The sequence below is a fragment of the Tachypleus tridentatus genome, chromosome 5 (genome assembly GCF_004210375.1).
Source record: "Tachypleus tridentatus isolate NWPU-2018 chromosome 5, ASM421037v1, whole genome shotgun sequence".
Taxonomy (NCBI): domain Eukaryota; kingdom Metazoa; phylum Arthropoda; class Merostomata; order Xiphosura; family Limulidae; genus Tachypleus; species Tachypleus tridentatus.
Genome location: NC_134829.1, coordinates 57,693,889 through 57,701,894, shown reverse-complemented (window position 1 = coordinate 57,701,894; position 8,006 = coordinate 57,693,889).

Genomic DNA, 8,006 nt, shown 5'->3' with positions numbered 1-8,006 from the left:
AATCGTCCTTCACACCAGTTATAATTGAGATAAATAACATAATCAACCCTAGTTGTACTGACGCTCATCATAGTCTCACAACAGTCACATTGGCTTTAATTTAAACACTTAACGGTAGATGGGGTCACTGTTATAGTTTTATTAATTTCGAAGTGGTTACGTTAAAAAATAATATTAATTAAACACATGCTTATTGATTCCGAAATAGTCTTTACCAATGAATCATTTTTTGAACATTTGTTTTGTTTTTTGCTTTAAATCCATTAAACAAAGTAAAGTATAACTAGAAACTTTCAAATTTTCTACCATGAATACATCATGGGTTATTAACAGGTGGTTTGTTTACTGATTTTTACACATTTTTAACGCTTTCAAAGTAGAAATGGTAGAATTTCAATACAAGAAACCGTTTAGCTGAGCATTTTTAAAATTTGATTGATAAATAAAGGGAGACAAACAGAGACTTGGATAAATACATTAGATATTACACTTTATTACAATCAAATCATACAATTACACTGATTAGTCAGAGAAATAAGTACAACGTAACGTATTTCGATTAATTTATCAGTTTTCAAATGTTTAGAAACATATTATTTATTATCTAGAACTTCTAAAAAGAAATATGGTAAACAATCACCTCAACTAGTATATAAAACAATCTGGTATATAATACTACCGGTTATATGTTCCTTGTGTACTGTAGTAACGATGTAAAGTTAACAGTGTTGTTACTAATAGTACAGGACGATATTCATTTTATCTACATCATAAGATAAAACAGTTAGATCTGTCGGTTTATAACCAAATAAACATGTTTACAGTTCTTCCTCTTTGTTATAAAATTATCTAATCACTTTATCTTGTTAATAGCGATGACCATCTCAGAGTTAACTGTACGTTTTCGAGTCTCGCGTCTTTATCAGTCTCTAATGAATCCTATTATGGAAAAAGACTTAATGTTATTTTGTGTTATCTGTCTTTCTTTAACATGTTTAAATCATCTAGAAGGAGGTGTATTCATGTCAGTCTCATGTTGATTGTTTACTAATGTGAATGGTTTCACTCACCATATCAAGCTGTGTTTACAGACAACCTTACTATTTCCAGTAGTAGTGTGTGTCTCCCAGAAGAGAAAAGACAAATATCAAACGTGTAGAAAATGAAAATTGTGGTCATTGAAGGTTATTCAATGTGATAGGCTAGTCTAATCTTTTATGATCCAATAGGGTCGTATGGTAGACACCTATGATGTAAGTGAAACTGACACTGTTAACAACAGAAGCAGTTGATATACAAAAGACGTCTTAAATTTCTTAGGCTATATTCTTTACATAGAGACAATAGCAGAGTAAATATCTTGTCATGAATTTTGATGAAACTAAAGGTTTAATTGTTCCTACAAAACAGTAAGGTACACATTACTACGAAGTAACCAATCTCAGTGAACTTGGAAGAGAACACTACACCAAAAGGACGAAACAACCATTGGATCACAAGTACTGACAAAAGAAAAGCTATAGACATGTGGTCTTTTCAGTAGACAAAATGGAATTAATCAGAGGGTTCTTATAAATGTAGATCAGTTAAATTCAATTAATGAAACAAAACAAAAACTCAACAATCTAGGAAACCAAATAAACACAGTCATAAAACTATGTTCACCAGATAAAATTAACGATGAATTAGACAAAATAAAACAATACTTCATCAACATCAATAAGTTTCCTTTACAAACTGTAGAAAACATTATATGCACACACCTAGACAGAAAGCAAAATCAACCAACAAAAGTAAATATATCTCACGAATCAAAAAACCACGAAACCATATACTGCTGTATACCATACATTCCTTACATCAGCAAACAAATAACCAACATTTGGCAAAAATTAGTAACAAAATATGACATTCCAATTAATACCAAATTTATTCAAAAACCAGGCACAAAACTAAGGTCTATACTATGTAAAAACTACATTGACAAACACAACATAAACATTATTTGTAAAATACAACGTGATAACTGCCACGACTTCTATATTGGAGAAACAAGTAGAAAAATGGAAACCAGATTAAAAGAACACAAAAAGTCACAAATACTAAATAAAGAAACAAACATAAACAAACGCAAAATTAAAGAAGCCTTACTTCTACAACAACTCAAGCCCAAAATAAACCAGTACAAAGAACACCTTTATATCTATATTAATAAAATAATCAAACATCAAGCACGTTCTCTACATTCCTATACTCAATTATACAGCCCCTTTAAACATGTGGTCAGCTATCGGTTAGTTACCTCTTTCTTTGTGAACCTGACGATATGAGTGAAGAATGTCGGAGTATTCGATCCATACATAAATATTGTTTTTTCTCTACACAAATATGTATATGTTTTACATATATAATTTACTTCATGTATTGTTTGGTTTCCTTTGTGTTGAATGGTAAAAATACATATACAATAATATTAGAGGCAGGTAACTATCACAGTGAATCAGCCAATAAAATACATTGTTTGTATAATCTTATTGTTACTGACCAATCATACAAATCACAGGCAGTTGAGAACCGCGATTGATTTAGTAACTAATTTTATGTTACCGCAGAATACTTCAACTTGTACCATCTTTATGGGCACAGATACTCTGTTACCTTAAAGCTGAAAACACGACAAAATAAACGTTTGGTGGATTTAAAATATTTATAAAAATATAAGGTTTTATATAAAACGCTTAGTAATTTATACATTTTATTTTAAAAATGGCAGACATGTATAATAGTTTTGTAAAATGTTAACTTTTGTGAAGCTAAAATAGTGTTTTCTTGGAACTGATATATAATAAACACGTATACACAAACACTTGTTAACATGCTGTTTAACAACCCTATCTCTAGACATCAATGTTTATATAGTTATGGACACAGTAACAATATAACAAAATTTTACATGAAAAATAAAATAGCAAGTTAAAATAATAAATTTTAAATTCTGAAAACTTATTTCATTTTAACAAAACTGGGAAATCTGTTCATAGAATTTCTTATATCCTGAGACTGGTTATTTCCAGTTAGTATATTAACATTTAAATACTTTTCATGTTATGGTAATTATAAAAGGCATAATTGAAAGCAAAGGAGAATGTGTTATATGTTAGTCACATTACATATGTGATCTCAGGCGTTAAAGATGCCTCTCGTCAAACACTAGCAATATAGTTAATACGTCAAAAGGTTTCTGATGTATTAACCAGTCAGTGAGACACCAGCTGTACAGCGGTATGTCTACGGGCTCACACCAGTAAACGCAAACTATATCATCATACTTTAGACGAAACTTTGTATAAACCCAACCAAATATAAAAGAGAAACAAAAATGGCAGAGATAAATAAAAACAAATCACAAACTACAGACGATATCCTGAGGTATTCTGATGTTTGTTTCACCGAGTTCTCTATATGTATTAACAACTTCCTCTGTTAGCTAATAAACAATTAAACTGCTTCGATATATTTCACTGTAATTGTTTGTTTTGAATTTCGCGCAAAGGTACATGAGGGCTATCTGCGCTAGCCGCCCCTAATTTATCTTGTAATTTGAAAATGTAGGTCAGTAAACATTTAGTTAAACCACCGAGGAACAAAGAGCGTAGTGTTCACTTATAGGAATAACATAATCAGCCTTATCTTTATCCACTTATGTGCTATACATTTTGTTAAGACAGTGTAATATTATTTTATATGTGTCTACAAAACAAGTTTAGAATTAACGAACTTTCTTCTACAAGTACAAAATAAACCTTTATTTTACAATTGAAGAAACACCGCTCTTAGGAAAGTGCAAGACCTCTATTAACAGAAAGGTTAGATGGGCCTAAAACAACGAATTAAATTCCTACTCATACATTTTACTTTAAAAATCCCTTTCGCAAAACCTTAAAACCATTTGTTTTGATCAATAACATTCAAATTCAATGAATAGAAAAGAAATTATTGTCTATTCTTCATAGTCTTGCTAACGAATTGACAACCAAATCTCTATTCTTGTTCTTCTATATGTCTAACACCCAAATCTCTATTCTTGTCCTTCTATATATCTAACACCCAAATTGTTATTCCTTCTATATGTCTAACACCCAAACTTCCACCCAACATCTCGATTCCACAAACTTCCACCAACATCTTGTCTTGCTATTTGAAATACTTTTAAATATTCTTAATATTTTTGTAGAAATCTGGCATCCAAATCTTTATTTTTCACCTTCATTTTAACTGTTTGACATCCATATCTCTATCTTTCATTGCCTTGCTAATTGTTTCAGGTCAAAATCTTTATTCATACCATTTTCTAAGTATTTATTCCTCAGATCTCCATTTTGCATTATCTTTCCCACCGCTTGACATCTAGGTTTAAGTTATTGAACGTCTTCCTAACTAGTTGACACTCAAATCTCTATTCTTGCCATTCTATATATCTAACACCCAAATATCTATTCTTCAATGTACAATCCACCACTTCCACCCGTACATGTATTGTTCTCGTCTTGCTATTTGAAATTCATATATATATTCTTCATATTATAAAAATATGGCATTCAGATCTTTATTTTCCACCTACCTTTAACTGTATGACATCCATATCTATATTCTTCATAACATTGCGAAGTACTTGACATTAAGTATTTATTCTTGAGATTTTCATTTTGCATTATCTTACCCACCGCTTGACATCTAAGTGTCTATTTATACTGGGAGACTTCTGATCAGTCAGACCTTGACATTCTTCTTGAACATTTGCTGTATCCCCACATTTATTAAATGTATATTTTGGGAGATGTTAAAGGATGCAATCCCTCTGGTGTGCTGATATTGATAGGAAGGGTCTTTCTGTGGACTATATGCTCTCAGTTCATGAACTGTATCTGATGCTATTCTTGTACATATTTTTAGGCACCTACTCAATATCTTACTTCTAATGATCTGTTTGTTTTCCTTCATTTTTCTTGGAGGGTTATTGTAACTCATGGTGCAGTGATAATTTTCCTATAGTTTTGAGGGAAATTAGCCATGGTTGATGCACTCCGACTCAAATGCTACAGTGGAAGTTGTAACAGACCAACTGATTCATCATTCAAGCAAATATTCATTTTGTACCTAAAACTTTGACATATTTCTCACTATATCCTTGTCCATAGTGGGTTTCAAGCCTGCCGGCAGGCATAGGAGGCTCAGAAATGGACTTAAGATACCTATTACAGACATCCCACACTTTCTAACTACATTGCTTTCCAGCAGACCCCTTTCATATTTGACAGATCAGGTATTGAAGCCGAAAGGAAACTTAAATTAAGTATACCGCTAGCAACTCTTCTACTGGAAATTCAAGTCATATGACCAGAAAGTTGCTGTATAAAATATTTCCAATACTCTCATCAAAAACTTATTTTTACAACACTTCCATCTGTTCCTCTGTTTTCTTGGCCATCATGTCTTGGACAAAGTGATTGCCTCTTTTCCTATTGGGCCAATTATGTCAATGACTGTAATTGCCCCTAAACACTGATGGAACTCCAGCTTGCTCTTCATTTGTCTGGCAGTGCATGAGTCAGACCAGATGACGTTCACTATGAGATGATGCACCATCTTTCTTTCTTGCTCTTCTTATGGTTGTTTTTTTTACCAGTTTTGGAAGGAAGAACATTTTTCTTGATGCCTGGTGCTAATCTATTGTCCTATCTTTTCCAAAGCCGGGAAGTATTCCAAAATTCCTTCTAATTATCATCCAGTAGCTTTGATAACCTGTCTCTGTAAGATCTTAGAGAGGATTGTTAATGCTTGTCTTGTTTGGTTCCTTGAATCAAACAGCTTTTTATTGGCCACCAAGTATGGGTTCCATTGATAGCACTCCATCTTGGACCACCTGATTCCACTTGAAACAGTGACGATCACAGAAGACTTCAACAATGAGAGATCACCTTGTTTCTGTCTTCTTCAATCTTGAGCTCTATATCGGTGATATTGTTCTTCCCATGGTCCTTAAGGCAAAATTCTTGATGTTTATTTTTGACCATAACTTTCTTTCATTCATCATATCAAACAGCTATGTTCTTATATTAGTGAGAGATTTAGTTATATTCTTATCTCCATCTAAGCTACACTTCAGTAAATTATTAAAAGGATTAATTCTCAAATGCTGGGCTTGGCCTAGTCATTAGCTTACCATACTATAACTTGAGTCCATAGTTTGCATCAAACTGTGTAAAATCATTCTTTGTGCTTTTGGATTGTGTGTGAATTATAAAAGTAACAACTCTGATCTTATTTTCTGAACAGAATAACTCAAGACATAATGGTGATTTCTGTCAATTAGTTGAATCTCCTTTGGTTTGGACCATATAGTTCTTTGTGTAGCTTTTCACATACCACCTAATCAACTACTTAAAAAGCTGACTGTATGAGTTTTGTTGTTAACTGTTTATCTTGCTTATTCCTTATAAAGATGATGTTTATCATATAAGAGATGAATTAGTGTTTCTTGACCCAACCAACAACTGTTCTTAGTGTTGATTCTCCTGACATTGAGAGCTACCACTGTTGTTATACTAGTAGGATGAATTTCACTGAATTGAATCCTTCCATTACATTGGTACGTTTTGTTTTTTAAAGCACTCTATTTTATACTTTTTAAATGAAACAAAGAAACAGTTTTAAAAGCATCAGTTCTCTATACGTTGGTTTCATCTTGCTGTTTACTGTTGATGAAATATAAACCTACTTTTTATACTAATGGTTCTACTACATTAAATAATTTATTTAATTAAATACTGTGCCCAAGAACACACAATAATAACTTGCAAAAAGCACACAATGCCACATAAATATTGTTATTTGTCTTGCTTTCTAATAGTACAGTAGGAGCCGTTAAAATCATTTAGGTGATTCCCATGAGAGGAAGTTAAAACTGGTTGATGAAATAGACAACTCTCTCTTAAGAAAACAGCATAATATAGTATGTCATTTAATAGATTATAAGTTTCATTTTTCTAGTGGTAATAGATAATATGCAATGTCAAAGAAAACTTGGCTATTTATGAAAGAGAGGATGTTTATGGTTTTCTAAACAAATAATATTGAAGGTTATAAAAATTGCTTTACTTGAGTAATATTTACAGTATGAATTCCATATTTCTTGGTAAATAAATTAGAAAAGATACTGACAGAACAAATGTCATAATTTTCTTACTTGTGGAAATTGAGGATTGTTTTAAATATTTCCTTTTAAAGTTAAAATTTGTTTTATTAACTACATTTTCATACCAAGGTTATTTGAATCACGGACTATGGTAGTGGTTCATAACAGGAATTGCAAGGAAATGCATACAACTCCAAGAGGTTAACATTTCTTATAAATGTTATCACATTTAACCCTTATGTACTGTACACACTTTTTGGTACAAGCTGAATGTGTTACCAATGACTCTAAATTATGATTTGCTAGTTCTCAAGGCTAACTTGTATTGGACATCCTGTTTACGTGATATCGACATTCCTGTGTATACATTTCATTACAGTCTTTAAACATAACACTTTATTCTTCTATAGAAGAATAGTGAACTATTCAAAAGTCTCCAGTTTTGGGTATAATTTAAAAATCATTGTGTTTACATTGTTTGTGAAGGACTGATATCCCTACATTTACTTGGTTTTTTGTAAAGTTTTCTTTACTTGTTTTAACATGTTAGTTTGACTAGTTATTAGCTTTAGTTGTATGGTTTGTGTTTTTAGTTTGTAAATTCTTTCTTGGACTTGGACAAATCCATTAAAATAGTTTTTTCCTTTTTATTTAAATTGAGAAACAACTGAATAAATATCTATAGATATGCAGTAAGAATGGTTGAGATGCTGATACCGATTTCAAAAACGAAACACCAACTACTGGAACATTTTCGAATCGTTATCTTTTCTTCATTTTGTTTTATTCTCATAGAAAAGAATAGTTAAGT